Source organism: Oncorhynchus mykiss, chromosome 14 (assembly GCF_057628025.1).
Source record: "Oncorhynchus mykiss isolate SJ-2025 chromosome 14, ASM5762802v1, whole genome shotgun sequence".
Lineage (NCBI taxonomy): Eukaryota > Metazoa > Chordata > Actinopteri > Salmoniformes > Salmonidae > Oncorhynchus > Oncorhynchus mykiss.
In genome coordinates this window covers 16,142,494-16,160,569 of record NC_143035.1, presented here as the reverse complement: position 1 = coordinate 16,160,569, position 18,076 = coordinate 16,142,494, and the positions used below count along the sequence as shown (strand labels likewise).

General features: G+C 41.6%; 1 pseudogene; it reads left to right on the top strand.

Annotated features, from left to right (window-relative positions):
• Positions 1–11,232: 11,232 nt before the first annotated feature.
• Positions 11,233–14,008, top strand: LOC149978299 (uncharacterized; annotated as a pseudogene).
• The last annotated feature ends 4,068 nt before the right edge of the window (positions 14,009–18,076 follow it).

The following is an 18,076-nucleotide window of genomic DNA, read 5'->3' as shown; positions in this document are numbered from 1 at the left end:
TTAATGTGGATGCTCCCATGATTACGGATAATCCTGAATAATGATGAGTGCGAAAGTTAGATGCACAAATATCATACCCCCACGACAAACTTTTTTTTTGGGGGGGGGGGGGGGGGTGTTATGATCTGTGCCTCAGACGTTCTCACTCATCATTAGTCGTTATTTATTCATGGTTCTCTGTAATCATGGTAGCATCCACATTAATGTGGAAGTGCTAAGAAACATACTCTACCCTTATGATAAGTTACAATGCATCCAACAAGTTTGTAGTCACAAACTTGATGTAGTCTGTGTGTTAGGAATATAGGACCGAATACTAAATTATTGACAAAATGTAACACCCTATGTGCATTTGTCCAAATAACTATGACACCTTAAAAGGGGGGGGGGGGGGGGGGCTGGATACATAATGCTTTAATTTCTTAAACGGTAAAACATATGTATGGAAACCCCTGACATTCTTTACTGTCACCTCATATGAAACGTTTGATCTCAAATTCTGGAGTACAGAGTGAAATTAAAAGTTTTGAGACTGTCCAAATAAATGTGTAGGAGAGTATATAGCATTTACTCTGCTGATATATATTCCATTTTATTGGTCACATTTACACATGGTTAGCAGATGATAATGCGAGTGTAGCAAAATGCTTGTCCTTCTAGTTCTGACTATGCAGTAAAATCTAACAAGTAATCTAACAAATTCACAACTACTACCTTATACACACATGTAAAGGGATGAATATGTACATATAAATATATGGATGAGTGATGGTGTGCGGCATAGGCAAGATGCAGTAGATGGTATAGAATACAGTATATACATATGGGATGAGTAATGTAGGATATGTAGACATTATTAAAGTGGTTTTATTTAAGTGACTAGTGATACCTCTATGTGAACATTATTAAAGTGGCGTTTTTTTTAAATGACTAGTGATACCTTTTATTAAGTCTGTTTATTTAAGTGGCCAGAGATTTGAGTCTATGTTGGCAGCAGCCTCTCTGTTAGTGATGGCTGTTTAACAGTCTGGTCTTGAGATAGAAGCTGTTTTTTCAGTCTCTCGGTCCCAGCTTTGATGCACCTCTACTGACCTTGCCTTCTGGATGATGGCAGTGGCTCGGGTGGTTGTTGTCCTTGATGAGCTTTTTAGCCTTCCTGTGACATCGGGTGCTGTAGGTGTCCTGGAAGGCAGGTAGTTTGCCCCCGGTGATGCGTTGTGCAGACCTCTACTAGAGGTCGACCGATTTATGATTTTTCAACGGCGATACCGATTATTGGAGGACCAAAAAAAGTCGATACCGATTTAATCAGCCAATTTTTTTTACATGTATTTGTAATAATGACAATTACAACAATATTGAATGTACACTTATTTTAACTTAATATAATACATCAATAAAATCAATTTAGCCTCAAATAAAATGAAACATGTTCAATTTGGTTTAAATAATGCAAAAACAAAGTGTTGGAGAAGAAAGTAAAAGTGCAGTATGTGCCATGTAAAAAGGCTAATGTTTAAGTTCCTTGCTCAGAACATGAGAACATATGAAAGCTGGTGGTTCCTTTTAGCAGGAGTCTTCAATATTCCCAGGTAAGAAGTTTTCGGTTGTAGTTATTATAGGAATTATAGGACAATTTCTCTCTATACGATTTGTATTTCGTATACCTTTGACTATTGGATGTTCTTATAGGCACTTTAGTATTGCCAGTGTAACAGTATAGCTTCCGTCCCTCTCCTCGCCCCTACCTGGGCTCGAACCAGGAACACATCGACAACAGCCACCCTCGAAGCAGCGTTACCCATGCAGAGCAAGGGGAACAACTACTCCCAAATCTCAGAGCGAGTGACGTTTGAAACGCTATTAGCGCGCACCCCGCTAACTAGCTAGCCATTTCACATCAGCTACACCAGCCTAATATCGGGAGTTGATAGGCTTGTAGTCATGAACAGCTCAATGCTTCAAGCATTGCAAAGAGCTGCTGGCAAAACGCACAGTAGTGCTGTTTGAATTAATGCTTACGAGCCTGCTGCTGCCTACCATCGCTCAGTCAGACTGCTCTATCAAATCATATACTTAATTATAACATAATAAGACACAGACATCCGAGTCATAGGTCATTAATATAGTTGAATCCGGAAAATATTGTCTCTGAAACAAGACGTTTATTCTTTCAGTGAAATACGGAACCGTTCCGTATTTTATCCAACGGGTGGCATCCATCAGTCTAAATATTCCTGTTACATTGCACAACCTTCAATGTTATGTTATAATTACGTAATATTCTGGCAAATTAGGCAGCCCAAACTGTTGCATATACACTGACTCTGTGTGCAATGAACGCAAGAGAAGTGACACAATTTCACCTGGTTAATATTGCCTGCTAACCTGGATTTCTTTTAGCTAAATATGCAGATTTAAAAAGTATATACTTCTGTGTATTGATTTTAAGAAAGGCATTGATGTTTATGGTTCGGTACAGTCGATTGTGCTTTTTTCGCAAATGTGCTTTTGTTAAATCATCCCCCGGTTGGCGAAGTTGACTGTCTTTGTTTGGAAGAAATAGTCTTCACAGAGTTCACAACGAGCCAGGTTAGCAGGCAATATTAACTAAATATGCAGGTTTAAAAATATATACTTGTGTATTGATTTTAAGAAAGACGTTGATGTTTATGGTTAGGTACATATTGGAGCAAGACAGTCCTTTTTCGCGTATAAGCACCGCATCGATTATATGCAACACAGGACACGCTAGATAAACTAGTAATATCATCAACCATGTGTAGTTAACTAGTGATTATGATTGATTGTTTTTTATAAGATAAGTTTAATGCTAGCTAGCAACTTACCTTGCCTTCTTACTGCATTCGTGTAACAGGCACTTTCCTCGTGTGGTTCGAACGTTGGACTAGTTAACTGTAAGGTTGCAAGATTGAATCCCCGAGCTAACAAGGTAAAAATCTGTCATTCTGCCCCTGAACAAGGCAGTTAACCCACCTTTCCTAGGCCGTCATTGAAAATAAGAATGTGTTCTTAACTGACTTGCCCAGTTAAATAAAGGTGTAAAAAATCAAATTTAAAAAATCTGCCAAATCTGTGTCCAAAAATACCGATTTCCAATTGTTAAGAAAACTTTTAATCGGTCGACCTCTACGCACTACCCTCTGGAGAGCCTTGCGGTTGAGGGCGGAGCAATTGTGTTTTAGATGACAAGCCAAATTTCTTCAGCCTCCTGAGGTTGAAGAGGCGCTGTTGCGCTGCCTTCACCACGCTCTCTGTGTGGGTGGACCATTTCAGTTTGTCCGTGATGTGTACGCCGAGGAACTTAACTTTCCACCTTCTCCACTACTGTCCCGTCAATGTAGATAGGGGGCTGCTCCATCTGCTGTTTCCTGAAGTCCACGATCATCTACTTTTTGTTGACGTTGAGTGAGAGGTTATTTTCATGACGCCACATTCGGGAGGGCCCTCACCACCTCCCTATAGGCATACCACTAGTGTCGTCTGCAAACTTGATGATTGAGTTGGAAGCGTGCATGGCCACGCAGTCATGAGTGAACAGGGAGTACAGTGCTGTGAACGCACCCTTGTGGGACCGCAGTGTTGAGTATCAGCAGGGTGGAGATGTTATTTCCTACCTTCACCACCTGGGGGCGGCCCATCAAAGTCCAGGACCCAGTTGGACTGGGCGGGGTCAAGACCCCCGGGTCTCGAGCTTAATGATGAGTTTGCAGGGTACTATGGTGTTAAATGCTGAGCTGTAGGCAATGAACAACATTCTTACATGGGTATTCCTCTTGTCCAGATGGGATAGGGCAGTGTGATGGCGATTGCATCGTCAGTGGACCTATTGGGGCGGTAAGTAAATAGTAGTGGGTCTAGGGTATCAGATAGGGTGGTGATATAGTCCTTGACTAGTCTCTCAAAGCACTTCATGATGACAAAAGTGCAATGGGGCAATAGTAATTTAGTTCAGTTACCTTAGCTTTCTTGGGAACAGGAACAATGGTGGCCATCTTGAAGCATGTGGTAACAGACTGGGATAGGGATTGGTTGAATATGTCCATAAACGCCAGCCAGCTGGTCTGCGCATGCTGAGGACGCGGCTAGGGATGCCGTCTGGGCCGGCAGCCTTGCGAGTGTTAACACATTTAAATGTTTTACTCGTGTTGGCCACAGAGAAGAGCCCACAGGCTTTGGTAGCGGACTGTGTCAGTGGCACTGTTGTCCTCAAAGCGAGCAAATAAGTTGTTTTCATTTGTCTGGGAGCAAAACGTTGGTGTCTGCAATGGGGCTGGATTTATTTTTTTCTTTTTGTAATATAGCATAGATAAATATGCTTAGACATGAAACCGTCTGCTCCTTGAACATTGCACTGGGCTACCAGGGGTGTAATCATTATGCCGATTCTGTTGCAAAAACCTTTAAGTGGAAGGAGCGTAATGAACCAGGGAGGGACATGCCTACATTTATCCAATAGAAACTCATTTTAGTTGCAAAATGGAGGTAACTGTTTGGACTAATGATCAAACCCCTGACGAAGCATTGGATAATAAATTACCCACATGATCCAGGCCACTCAAAGACCGCAGCCTCTCGCACAGAGTTGACACCTATCGGTCCCCTCAGTCAGGGAAACATGCATCTAAACACCAGGCTGGAAAGACACACTTTTTAGCTCTTAAGACATGCTGGATCAGGTAGTGCTCATTGCAGGAGTAACGGTGTTGGGTGTGTTAGAGCAAGGTAATTTGTTCACTATACATTGCACAAAGTGTTTACATTGTGGGCATGGCTACCTGCAGACTAAGGTGTGTGTGTGTGTGTGTATTTGGGGCAGCTTCTCACTCCAGGTGACCTACGCCAGACGCAAGTATTTAGTCTCAGCGCCCAGCACCTCGGGACCACCAGAGTTTCAGAGGGTCTTTAGAGCTCAGTCAGTCTGCTAAAGCTGGTAGATCAGAAATTTTTACTAATGTCTTCACCTTACCGACATCATTTAAGCAATGACCTGACGTGTCATTCTTCACCACCACTCAGAAATGAATGGCACTTGAGAAATGACTTAGTGTTGAGAAATGACCTAGTCTTGGGAAATGTCCTAGTCTTATCAAACACTTGGGGAGCATTATACTAATGTGGGTGGGTATTTAGTTTTTGCAATCTTGGTTTCATCAGACCAGAGAATCTTGTTTCTTATGGTCTGAGAGTCTTTAGGGGCATTTTGGCAAACTCCAAGTGGGTTGTTATGTGCCTTTTTACTGAGGAGTGCCTTCCGTCTGGCAACTCTACCATAAAGGCACCTCAGTATAAGGCACATGACAGCCCGCTTGGAGTTTTCCAAAAGGCCCCTAAAGACTCTCAGACCATAAGAAACAAGATTCTCTGGTCTGATGAAACCAAGATTGAACAGTTTGGCCTGAATGCTAAGCATCACGTCTGGAGGAAACCTGGCACCATCCTTACGGTGAGGCATGGTTGTGGCAGCATCATGCTGTGGGGATGTTTTTAAGAGGCAGGGACTGGGCGACTAGTCAGGACTGAGGGAAAGATGAACGGAGCAAACTACAGAGAGATCCTTGATGAAAACCTGCTCCAGAGCGCTCAGGACTTCAGACTGGGCCGACGATTCCCTTTCCAACAGGACAACAACCATAAGCACACAGCCAAGACAATGCAGGAGTGGCTTCGGGACAAGTCTCTAAATGTTCGTGTGTGGCACAGACAGAGCCCGGACTTGAACCCGATCGAACATCTCTGGAGACCTGAAAATAGCTGTGCAGCAACGCACGCCATCCAACCTGACAGAGCTTGAGAGGATCTGCAGAGAAGAATGGGAGAAACTACCCAAATACAGGTGTGCCAAGCTTGTAGCGTCATACCCAAGAAGACTCGGCTGTAATCGTTGCCAAAGGTGCTTAATCAAAGTACTGAGTAAAGGGTCTGAATACTTATGTAAATGTGATATTTCTTATTTAAATTATTATTAAATTAGCAAGAATGTAAAAAAAAACAGGTTTGCATTGTAATTTTCAGATATTGTGTGTAGATACATAAGGGAAAAAAACAATTATATAAATGTTATTTTAAGGCTGTAATGTAACAATGTGGAAAAAGTCAAGGGGTCTGAATACTTTACCAATGCACTGTATGCCATACTTGTGATCTCTGAGTGAGAGTGACTAACAAATTAAATGGGGGCCCACTGTAGGTCAGCGCCCCTGGGCAAGTGCACGGTCAGTATTCAGCCACGATAACTGGCTATACTAACTTACCACTCTAAAAATGGTTAGCTGACATGGCTAATTGACTGACTGTCCATGACTGACAAAACAAGTGAAAAACTGCTGATGCCCAACCAAAGTTCCAACTTCCACCTTGTGTATTCTACCAGTGGTATAAAGTACTTAAGTAAAAACACTTTAAAGTATTACTTAAGGGGGGGGGTGGTGGTATCTGTACTTTACTATTTATATTTGACTGCTTTTACTTCACTACATTCCTAAAGAAAATAATTGCATTTTTACTCCATACATTTTCCCTGACACCTAAAAGTACGTGTTACATTTGAAATGCTAAAATGGTCCAATTCACACACTTATAAAGAGAAAATCCTTGGTCCTCCCTACTGCCTCTGATCTGGCAGACTCATGAACAATTGAGTGTTGGAGTGTCCAGGCTGGTTTGCTTAATATAAGCAATTTCAAATGATTTATACTTAAGTATATTTTTGCAATTACATTTACTTTTGATACTTAAGTATATTTAAAACCAAATACTTTTTTGTATTTTAGTGAAGTCGTATTTTACTGGGTGACTTTCACTTTGACTTGAGTCATTTTCTATTGAGGTATCTTTTACTTTTACTCAAGTATGACAAATGGGTGCTTTTTCTATCACTATTCTACTATTCTAACTCTCAACAGTAAGTAAAGATACTGAGTTCTTTTGGGGTCGGGCTAAGCGACCACTTATGTCGCTTATGCCTGGAGCCAGCCCTGAGCTGGAGGCTCAAACAGTTCCTCAAATGCCACTCTCCCCATATCTTTCCCATAGGAAACTTTTAGAAAAGTTGTAATCTCATATTCTGTTCAAGACATTAATTTTGTCATGTGTTTAGTCAATATACTTCAAACACACATCCACTCATTCATTGTGCATTAATCAATATTAAAAACACTCATCCGGAGGCGGTGCTCCTAGTGGCCGAGGATTTTAATGCAGGGAAACTCAAATCAGTTTCTCACTGAGCTAAAGGGTAGAGCTGCCGCTTTCAAGGAGTGGGACTCTAACCCGGAAGCTAATAAGAAATCCCACTATGCCCTCTGACCAACCATCAAATAAGCAAAGCGTCACTACAGGACTAAGATTGAATCATACTACCCAGGCTTTGACGCTCGTCGGATGTGGCAGGGCTTGCAAACTATTACAGACTTCAAAGGGAAGCACAGCCATGAGCTGCCCAGTGATACAAACCTTCCACACAAGCTTAATTACTTCTATGCTCGCTTTGAGGTAAGTAACACTTAAACATGCATGAGAGCACCAGCTGTTCCGGGTGACTGATATCACACTGTCTTTACTGACAACATGTCCCTGACTGAGTCTGTAATACCAACATGTTTCAAGCAGACCACCATAGCCCCTGTGCCCAAGAACACTAAGGTAATCTGCCTAAATGACTACCGACCTGTAGCACTCACGTCTGTAGCTATGAAGTGCTTTGAAAGGCCGGTCATGGCTCACATCAGCACCATTACCCCAAAAACCCTAGACCCACTCTAATTTGCTTACCGCCCCAACAGATCCACAGATGATGCAATCTCTATTGCACTTGTAACAGTATAGACTTTATGTCCGTCCCCTCGCCCCGACCTGGGTGCGAACCAGGGACGCTCTGCACACGTCAACAGTCACCCTCGAAGCATCGTTACCCATCGCTCCACAAAAGCCGCGGCACTTGCAGAGCAAGGGGAACCACTACTTCAAGGTCTCAGAGCAAGTGACGTCACCGATTGAAACGCTATTTAGCGCGCACCACCGCTAACTAGCTAGCCGTTTCACATCCGTTGCACACTCAACACTGCCCTTTCCCACCTGGACAAAAGGAACACCTATGTGAGAATGCTATTCATTGACTACAGCTCAACGTTCAACACCATAGTGCAATCTAAGCTTATCACTAAGCTAAGGACCCTGGGACTAAACACCTCCCTCTGCACCTGGATCCAAGACTTCCTGACGGGCCGCCCGCAGGTGGTAATGGTAGGGAACAACACGTCTGCCATGCTGATCCTCAGTCCCCTCCTGTACTCCGTGTTCACTCATGACTGCATGGCCAGGCACGACTCCAACGCCATCATCAAGTTTGCCGATGACACAACAACGATGAGACAGCCTATAGGAAGGAGGTCAGAGACCTGGTTGTGTGGTGCCAGGACAGCATCTCTCCCTCAACGTGATCAAGACAAAGGAGATGATTGTGGACTACCTGAAAAGGAGGACCGAGCACGCCCCCATTCTCATTGACAGGGCTGTAGTGGAGCAGGTTGAGAGCTTCAAGTTCCTTGGTGTCCACATCACCAACAGTCTATCATGATCCAAACACACTGAGACAGTTGTGAAGAGGGCACGACAAAGCCTATTCCCCCTGAGGAGACTGAAAAGCTCCTCAGATCCTCAAAAGGTTCTATAGCTGCACCATCGAGAGCATCCTGACTTGTTGCATCACTGCCTGGTATGGCAACTGCTCAGCCTCTGACCGCAAGGCACTACAGAGGGTAGTGCGTATGGCCCAGTACATCACTGTGGCCAAGCTTCCTGACATCCAGAACCTCTATATCATCAGGCAGTGTCAGAGGAAGGCCGAAAAAATGGTCTGACTCCAGCCACCCTAGTCATACTGTTCTCTCTGCTACCGCACGGCAAGCAGCACCGGAACGCCAAGTCTTGGTCCAAAAGGCTTCTTAACAGTTTCTCCCACCAAGCCATAAGACTCCTGAACAGCTAATCAAAGGGCTACCCAGACACCTCTTTTACGCTGCTGCTACTTACTGTTTATAATCTGTGCATAGTCACTAACTCTACGTGCATGTACATATTACCTCAATTACCTCATCTAACCGATGCCCCCGCACATTGACTCTGTACTGGTCCCCCTGTATATAGCCTTGCTTGTTATTTTACTGCTGCTGTTTTATTTATTTGTAACTTACTTATATTTTAAATTTTTTACGTCACTTATTTTTAAAAATGTTTTATTCGCTTCTTAATGCATTGTTGGTTAAGGGCTTGTAAGTAAGCATTTCACTGTAAGGTCTACACCTATTGTATTCGACGCATGTGAAAATACAATTTGATTTGATTCTGAATTATTGCTCAATAATTCACTAAAATATATCTTTCTTGCTCTCCCTCTCCCCCTCCTTATCTCCCTCCGACTAGCCCCTCTGTGTTTCAGTGCTAAGGTTCTGTGGGTTCTGATCGGGTTCTCCACACTGGGGATTCTGTATTCTGTGTGTCGATTCTACCTGGGTCTGGACCTTACCCAGCGCTCCAGCACTGTCCTCTGCCTCACTGAGGGGGAGAGGGGGAGTAATGAAGGACGGGAGTGATGAGGAGAAGAGATTAAAGGAGGGAGATGTGTGAAGAGATTGTTACAGGGAGGAATTGTGTGGGAGACGTTTCTGTTCATATCCATCGACTGCCAGTTGGCAAATTTTAACAGAAGGTGGCGCCAAAGTATATTGTTTGAAGCATATGTTTTTTGGATACCCTGTTTTCTGTAGGTGATTGATGTTATGTTGTATGAATTTGGTATGGATACCTGTGTGTGATATGTGCTAGAACTTAACAGTGACTAAAATGCTAAACATGAAGAAAGATAATATATATATATTTGATTATAGTGTTGTGCTGATATTTATAATCTGCAAATCAGATTTTCTTTCTCCATTATATGCAAACACACTGACCAACAGACCAACAGGACTTGGTTGTTGTATGGAGGGAGTCTGATCCCCTTGTCCTAAAGGGAGAAACACAGAGAACATTCAGGCTGTCAGCCAACAGATGAATGGTTACAGCAGGGATTCCCAACCACTAGGCAATGGACCAGCCTGCCCTTTTTATAGTTTATAGCCTGGCTAATGCACAGATCTGTGATACACACACACACAAGCAGGTCGGAAAACCATTCTTTCCTCCACAATATTCAAAACACAAACAATAAAGATGGATTTAGGGCTGACCTAATAACACGTGTAAGCATGGGTGAGCTGTTGGTCTGTATGGGTCGATCTGTGTTCACTGACCTGTAGTCAGTCATGTCCAAACGCAACAGCACTACTAGTTTGCTGGACAGGTATTTTCCATGAATGGCCTTGCATGCTTATTACCTGTGTCGTAGGTTTAGTATGAATGGGTCTGACACAGGTTTTTACCCACTTCAAATACACATGGTAAAACACTGGTTATTGGTGTGAAAGGGGTATAAGTATATGCATGGGGGGAGGCTCCCATCACCCTCTCTGATCAATTCTTGGTTGCCGCACTTCTGAACTGAAATATTAACTGAAGCTTACAAAGGTTCTACCTACTAACTAGCACTTGGCAGTGTCAATATTACAGACTCCTCACATAAACAATATCAAAGAGTCTGGTGCTTTGGTCTGGTCAGATATTTAACTTTCTCCCCAAAATAATTGTAATGTTTCTACTGGGACCAAAAATTATGACGAATCAAGCAATACTTACCATATATGGGAAGTACATCATCATCTAGAGCAACCACAGTTGGTTCCTGTACCTCTTGCTTAGGGATCTCGACATCTACCACTTCGGTTATGGCATCATCCTCTGCTAATGACGCCATCTTTTTAGCATTGTTTGTAAGTCCTTTTACGTGACATTTTATGGATGAACAAATAACACATTTTCAGTGTAAACAAAAGTACTGTTAAGAAATGTGTCATGCTTTCCAAAGGGAAGCCGTTATAACCGTGTGGGACATACAAACATGGTTTTCAGAATTGTAATTGCAGGTATTCATTCTTGCTATGGTTATTACAAGTGCAACACTGCATAATACTTCTAAAGCCAATTATATTAATTCATCAGGTATTACAGATATATTATCATATATGAGCTATTACTGTATATCTTCATTGTATATACTTATTGTAGTATTAGGTTATTACTTATGTGGAAATTGGTCTGTCACAACTAACTACGATGTTGGTAACAACTTCTAATGAGCTGGCTAGAGCTATGGCATACAACTAGCTAGCAAGCTAAACCAGCCAGCTTGTCTAGCTAACAGTAAATACCATCAAATGGTTTGGCTAAGCTAAACTTAGCTATCACCACACTGACAGTAGACTAGCCTAGCTAGTAACATTAATCTTAGCTTATTAACTTAGGTTGCTAGCTAGCTAACTAGGCCACTGTACAGGCTAGTGACTTTACATGTGTTTATTTTTTATTTAACTAGGCAAGTCAGTTAAGAACATATTCTTATTTACAATGACCGCCTACCCCGGCCAAACCAGGACAATGCTGGGCCAATTGTGCACGGCCCTATGGGACTCCCAATCACAGCTGGATTTGAACCAGGGACTGTGGCACCTCGGGGGTTTGTGGTATATGGCCAATATACCATCGCTAAGGGCTGTATCCAGGCACTCCGCATTGTGTCGTGCAGGAGTAGCCCTTTGCCGTGGTATATTGGCCATATACCACAACCCCTCATGCCTTATTGATTAGAAATACAACTAGCTAGTTACTGTTTGTGTAAACAGGTCAATTCCAGCTGTGTCATTTAGACCTTAGCTAACGACAGGTAGGGACCGAGAACGAGATTGTCCCTCAAAAGGATGGACAAATCCACTGATTATCAAGACAAAATCAATTCTAAATTTGAACTACATTCATATCTTACTATTTATTTACCTTGGTTATCCTTGGTCAACGTTGACTGTTGCTCAACAACATGAGAACAAGTGAACATCTGTTTCTTTGCTGAATGATGTTGCTACAATTTCCCGCACCTGGGTATTTCACGGCAATTTCTATAATTACCGCTGGATACACATTCAAACTCTTAAACTGTGCGCCCAAATCCAATACTGTTTTTACCTGACCCAGGGATTTTGAATTGAACATGGCGTGTGTGCTAAGTGATATATTGTCAGAAGAAAACAGCAGAAAAACAAAAAAAGGTTATCAAATACCTTCAGAAGAAAGGCCTGCTCAAGAAATCTGTGAGGTGTCCTATCTGTGGCCACAAGCAGAACATGATCCGGCATGCGTGCAAAGATTGATACATATGGTAAGTTAATGTTACAACTGGTATTGATTGGCCTAGAGAACTTTGGGAGAGTTTGAAATTAGGAGTACTGTACTGTAATAAATATTTTAATATGTAAATGTACAGTGAATCTAACTGTCATCTTGAGCTCCTATGTAGCCTAGTTAGCTAGTCTCATAGGTTATAGGAATGTACACTGCCAGGACAGGCTGACATTGACCAGTGTAGGTTGGTGGGAGGAGCTATAGGAGGACGGGCTCATTGTAATTCCATTTCAGCCACCAGCCTCCTCTAAAGTGTATTTCCACATGAGACAGGAGCAGTGTCAGCTCCAGACGATTTGGGACCCTAAGTGAGATTTGATTTTGGTGCCCCTCCTATAGAAGTTGATGGTCATGCTTCCCTGGGACACTCAAGTCTTCTCATATCACAACATGTGTCTTACCTCTCATTATTGAAGGTCTGCACAACAAAGCCCTGAGGAGGTTCAAGAGGAGGAAGGGTTTCCGAATTGGTTCAAGTTCTCTTCGGAGATTGGTGGTGATAGATTAATCCAAGTTCTCGCACAAGAGAAAGGCATAGCATTATCAATTTTGATGTAGTAACATTCAATATCTGGGCTTGGGCACAGAGATCATTTGTAAATATATTTCACTTATGGTAATCAGTTGCCTTGTTAAATTACTCCTCAGTGGATATACTGATATGGATCAAAAATAGAGGGCTTGCCCATTTCATATACTGAATTATTTGATAAATACATCTCTGCTGTTTGGACACGTCATCAGTGATGTTTCCCAGGATCATGTTTCAACATTATACAACTTCACCCATCAGACCTTAGCTTGTGTCATAAGTGACATTCCGCTAGTTCCCATGGATTTACAGATCCCTGCCATTCCAAGGCGCGACGAACCACTGGCCAACTCCCTGTCGCAAAATAACGATATGCACTTGTTCCTATCTTTCAGTACAACCGTGGAAGGATGGGGCAAACGTGGAGAAGACAGGGTTTGGTGTTTGGGATGAGGGAGGTCAAACACAACAGACTGCGCACAGTTCTTAAAATGGTGTAAAACCGCTCACAGGAAACCTTAATCCCTATCATCAGAGGACATGTGCGAAGGGGTTCCACCATTCTGAGTGACTGCTGGAGAGCGTATGTCAGGTCTCTGAAAAGGCTGGCTTACAATCACCAGACAGTCAACCACACAAACAACTTTGTGGATCCTCACACAGGATGTCACACACAACACATTGAAAGAGGGTGGTAGACAATAAAGGGTCAGATTTGGAGGCTAAGGGGAAATCGGACCAATTTTTTTTTTAAGAAAATAAGAAAGGAGTGCTCTCTCAACTCTTCAAAGACATCCGATTAGAATATCAGCTCTATGATCTTTCAGTCTTTGCATGCACCCCCTAGAGGAAATGTAACCGGGAGTACCCGGTGCCAGGTATTTTGCTGTGTCAATTTAAATAGCGGTCAATACCGGCCCTTTAAATGAAAGCATCCCCTCCCTGCAAGCTCTAATTTGCCAAAAACAGCAATCTCAACTTTTCATTTATATCAACCAATGCGATGTCTTTGGGACAACCATCCTACAGCAAATGAATGTTTCATTATTTTGACAGGGTTATAAGCATGTTTGGTTGCTATCTGTGCTTTTTGGGTCACTCCATGTAACAATGTATATCACATGAAACGGGAGACTCTCGATTCCATTGCTTCCAAACATATCACTGTCCTATCAACAGGCTAAGCACCAACCCTCAGTGTCTCACCAAACTTCACCTACTACAATCAAAAACACGTAACATAGAGAATGAATCAAATGGGTTTCACTTTACATTGAGTTGCTTGTTCCTGCATAAAAAACATGATTTACAATACTTTTCTTCATAACAACATTGTAATAACTGACATTTTGATGTATCCTGTGAAATATGTTATTGCATTGAAAGTATATTGTAATTACACTTATAGGTTGAGATGGATTCCCATTGATCACAAATACAAGTGCTTTATTGGGTGTCTGCCTAAATTGTAACATAGTAATTACATGAGTAACGCACAATGTGTTTCACAATGTGTTTCACTTTGCTTGTTCCTTTGTAGAAACATTGTAGTTACGATACTTTTCTTTGTAACATTGTAATAAATAACATTTGGATATATTCTGTGAAATATGTAATTGCATTGAAAGTACATTGTAAACACATCTTGCAAAAATCTTCCCCTGAAATTAGCAGGCACTGATGCAGAAGATAATTGTGTAGTTTATTTTTGTATTTTTTTAAACTTTTCCTTGTCACTGTCACTGTGCATTTTTAAAAGGTCAACTACTTTTTGTTTGGTTTACTATTGTTCGTCTCCATTGTTTTCAAGTGTTGGTGGGAAGATGGGTGGCAGTGCTGAAGTAGCCACTATATTTTTAAATCCTGGTTCGATCAGTTGTATCAGAGGGTATGAAAAATAAAGACTTTTGTATTTGTTCTGACTAGGACCCCAGATGTAATAGGACTGAAGGGAGTTTGAAACAGACCCAGGGAGAGGAGTGTTTTTACTTTGTTTACTAATAGGTGCTGTAACAAGTTATTCTACATTGAAGTGTATTTTCCCAATGATTGTAATAAAAAGGTTGGCCCTACTGTGTCTCACTTTACTTGAAGCTGCTTGCTCAAGAGTACCTACTTTAACATTATAGATTGTATTATTTTGAACAACGTTTCAATTATGTAACACCTTTGAAACCAGAGAAATAAACTCTTCAATTCCTTTCAAAGTACTTACGTAGCAGCTAGCCTAGTGGTTAGCGCATTGGGCCAGTAACCGAAAGATTGCTAGATCAAGTCCCCGAGCTGACAAGGTAAAAATCTGTCCTTCTGCCCCTGAACAAGGCCATTAACCCCCTCTTCCAAGGCTTTCATTGTAAATAATAATTTGTTCTGACTTGTCTAGTTACATATATCTACAAAGGTTATACCATTATGTGTTTTTCTTTATATTAAGTTGCTTGCTCCTGGGTAGGTACATTATAGTTACATGCATATCCATTGCATGTAACATTGCATATCCATTGCTCTTACATGTAATGCGGTACATCCTTTAAGCCAAATAATATGGAAATAAGATAACAAGCTGTAATTAATGATAGGGTTTGCATTGTTACAACAGCTGACGGAGTCCTAGCCTAGCTTATTTAGGTGGTAGTGACTTATGTAGTTACATGTAACAAGGTTACACAATAGGCTGCATTGTTAACATGGTGCTACACAGGAGACTAACATGTTAGTTACATTTGGAACTAGACCTCTTGTAATTACACATACATCAATCATGCGTAATTACACATGTGGAATAACCTTCAAGTAGATTTGTAATTCCATATCCTTGTTACACTTGTGTAATAACACAAATAACACCTTATTACAGTGTAATTAGTAATGACATGTAACTATGTTATAAATAAATGTATTACTATTTAGTTACATATTAATTAATGTGCACTTAAAGTAAAGTGTTAACCAATATATTCATATTACGAATTTTAAATGTACAATTGCAGCATTGTTAGTTTATTTTTTATTTTTTTATCATATAGAAGAGCTACTATCCCTCTCTCCACCCACCCCAATCCCACCCTCCTTTCCACATCTGTGAATTTGAATATGAATGTGAGATGCTCAATTGCGCTTAACTAAAATACTGGAATACTTTTGAATTACATTTTTTTTAATTTAAATGTTATCTGCATAAATAAAGCACCTTTAACAATATTAAACACATTGATTCTATTTGCATTGACGTTGTTTAGACTTGACAATCAGTATTTTAAATTGTAAACATTAATTTGAGACCAATGCACATATGGGATACTTCTGTGTTTGGGCTCCCCCAAGCCTTCAGCTTTACCAGCTTGTCATGTGGGGAAAATCTGTTTTGGGAAAGGACTATAACCACAGACAGAACAGCATCTGGTTGCTTTAAAGACTTAATTGGAGTTGGGGGATTCAATTTAGGATGAAAGAGTGGTTCAAACGTTTCTGCCCCATCTGGATAGTGTTTACAGTAGAGTAGTACGACTCATATACATAAAATGGTACTACTATCCCAGAGTCCTACTGTACACTGTGGAATGATTCCAAATATCCTTCATGATCAAATCAAATTGTATTGGTTGCATACACATATTTAGCAGATGTTATTGCGGGTGTAGCGAAATACTTGTGTTCCTAGCTCCAACAGTGCAGTAGTGTCTAACAATTCACAATAATGAAAGTAACAGTTCCATTCCGCTGCTATGGAAACGTGCATAGAGTCCATACCATAATAGAGCAGCATGAGAAGCATCAGAGAGGAGTGGCAGGAGGAGTGGGTACGTTTGTATGCAACTGGACTATGATACATACTTAATCTCCACCTGTATCCTTCTGGAGGTTTTTAAATCTATTAAATGGCACCCCAGATCTGTGGTGGCCCACCCTACTCTTGAAGAGATAATAGATGTGCAGGTTTCTATGTAGTCTAATCAAGTCCTGATGAGCAGGTGCTTAGTATGGTCAGGTGTGTTTAGAACAGGGTTGGATCAAAAGCCCTCGAGCGGAGGGTTGGATATCCCTGTGCTAGATGTTTAGGGACTATGGAAACAGTATGGTTTCCAGTTCTCTTCTGCACGGAATAAATGTTGTGGAATGCATCATGCCTGCATTAATGTTAGAAAACACATTCCCAGACAAATGTATTAAATGATTCACCAGGGGAGGAGCAAACCTGGTGGAGTAAACCCCTCCTCACCCACAGTTCCATCTTCCAGGAGGGCCAGTGGGTGGCTTCCAGTGTGGGTCTACTTAAAGAAAGTCCAACAGACGATTAAGATGACAGTAGTGTGTGGTGGTTAGTTTGACTGGGCGGAGTGGTTACTGATGGATTCATAAGCTGTGGCTAACTCTCGTCTTCTGTTTTACTGGACTTGGTGTTTTAGATTGACAGGTATTTGACTGACTATTCCAGCCTGTGCTAGAGCCAAGTGTGTGTGCATTGGGGTGGCTTCACACCACTTCTGATGCATAGTTGTCTGCTGAGTGCTTTCGGGGGTGTGGTGGAGTGATGGAAAATGAGGCGGGAGCAACCTAATGCTGTTCCTTTTGAATCAGTTGACAGCTTCGTCGCCAGGATATGCTGCGTCAAAAATAGAAATCCTTCCACGGAAATGTAGTGCATCCCATTCTGTGCACCTTTTCATTGCCACAACGCAGGGCTGTCATTGAACACCATTGGCTGTCTTTGAACACCATTGGTTTTCCTGAGTTTACGATGCATCATTTTGATCGGTTTGGAAGCACCCTTAGTCTACCGTTGTGTACTGGTTTGTCCATAGTGTGGTGCACAGATGCTGTGGTGGTTACCCCATAACTGATGCCACATTAGCTTTTATTGTCCCTTAGAACTGTGGGTAAAAAGATGTCTGTGCCAATGGACTTCCTGTCTGAATTGAAGCTTTTCCACACCAAGTGTTCCACAGCTGGCTCACACTGGCCTACATAAACACACACACACTAAAGCTCATGATCTAAGTTACAAGTATTCTATTCGTGTTTAGAAGCTGAATTCAATTCTCATTGATACTGTTTGCGCATCACACTGGCCCTATTGATTCCCTGTTTATAGCTTAGCAAAATTCCATTGGGCAGCTTTCACAGGTCAATAGTTTAGCTTGCCAAAAGCACTTAATATTCTAACTGTCGTCTGAACCATTGCCTCCACAAGAG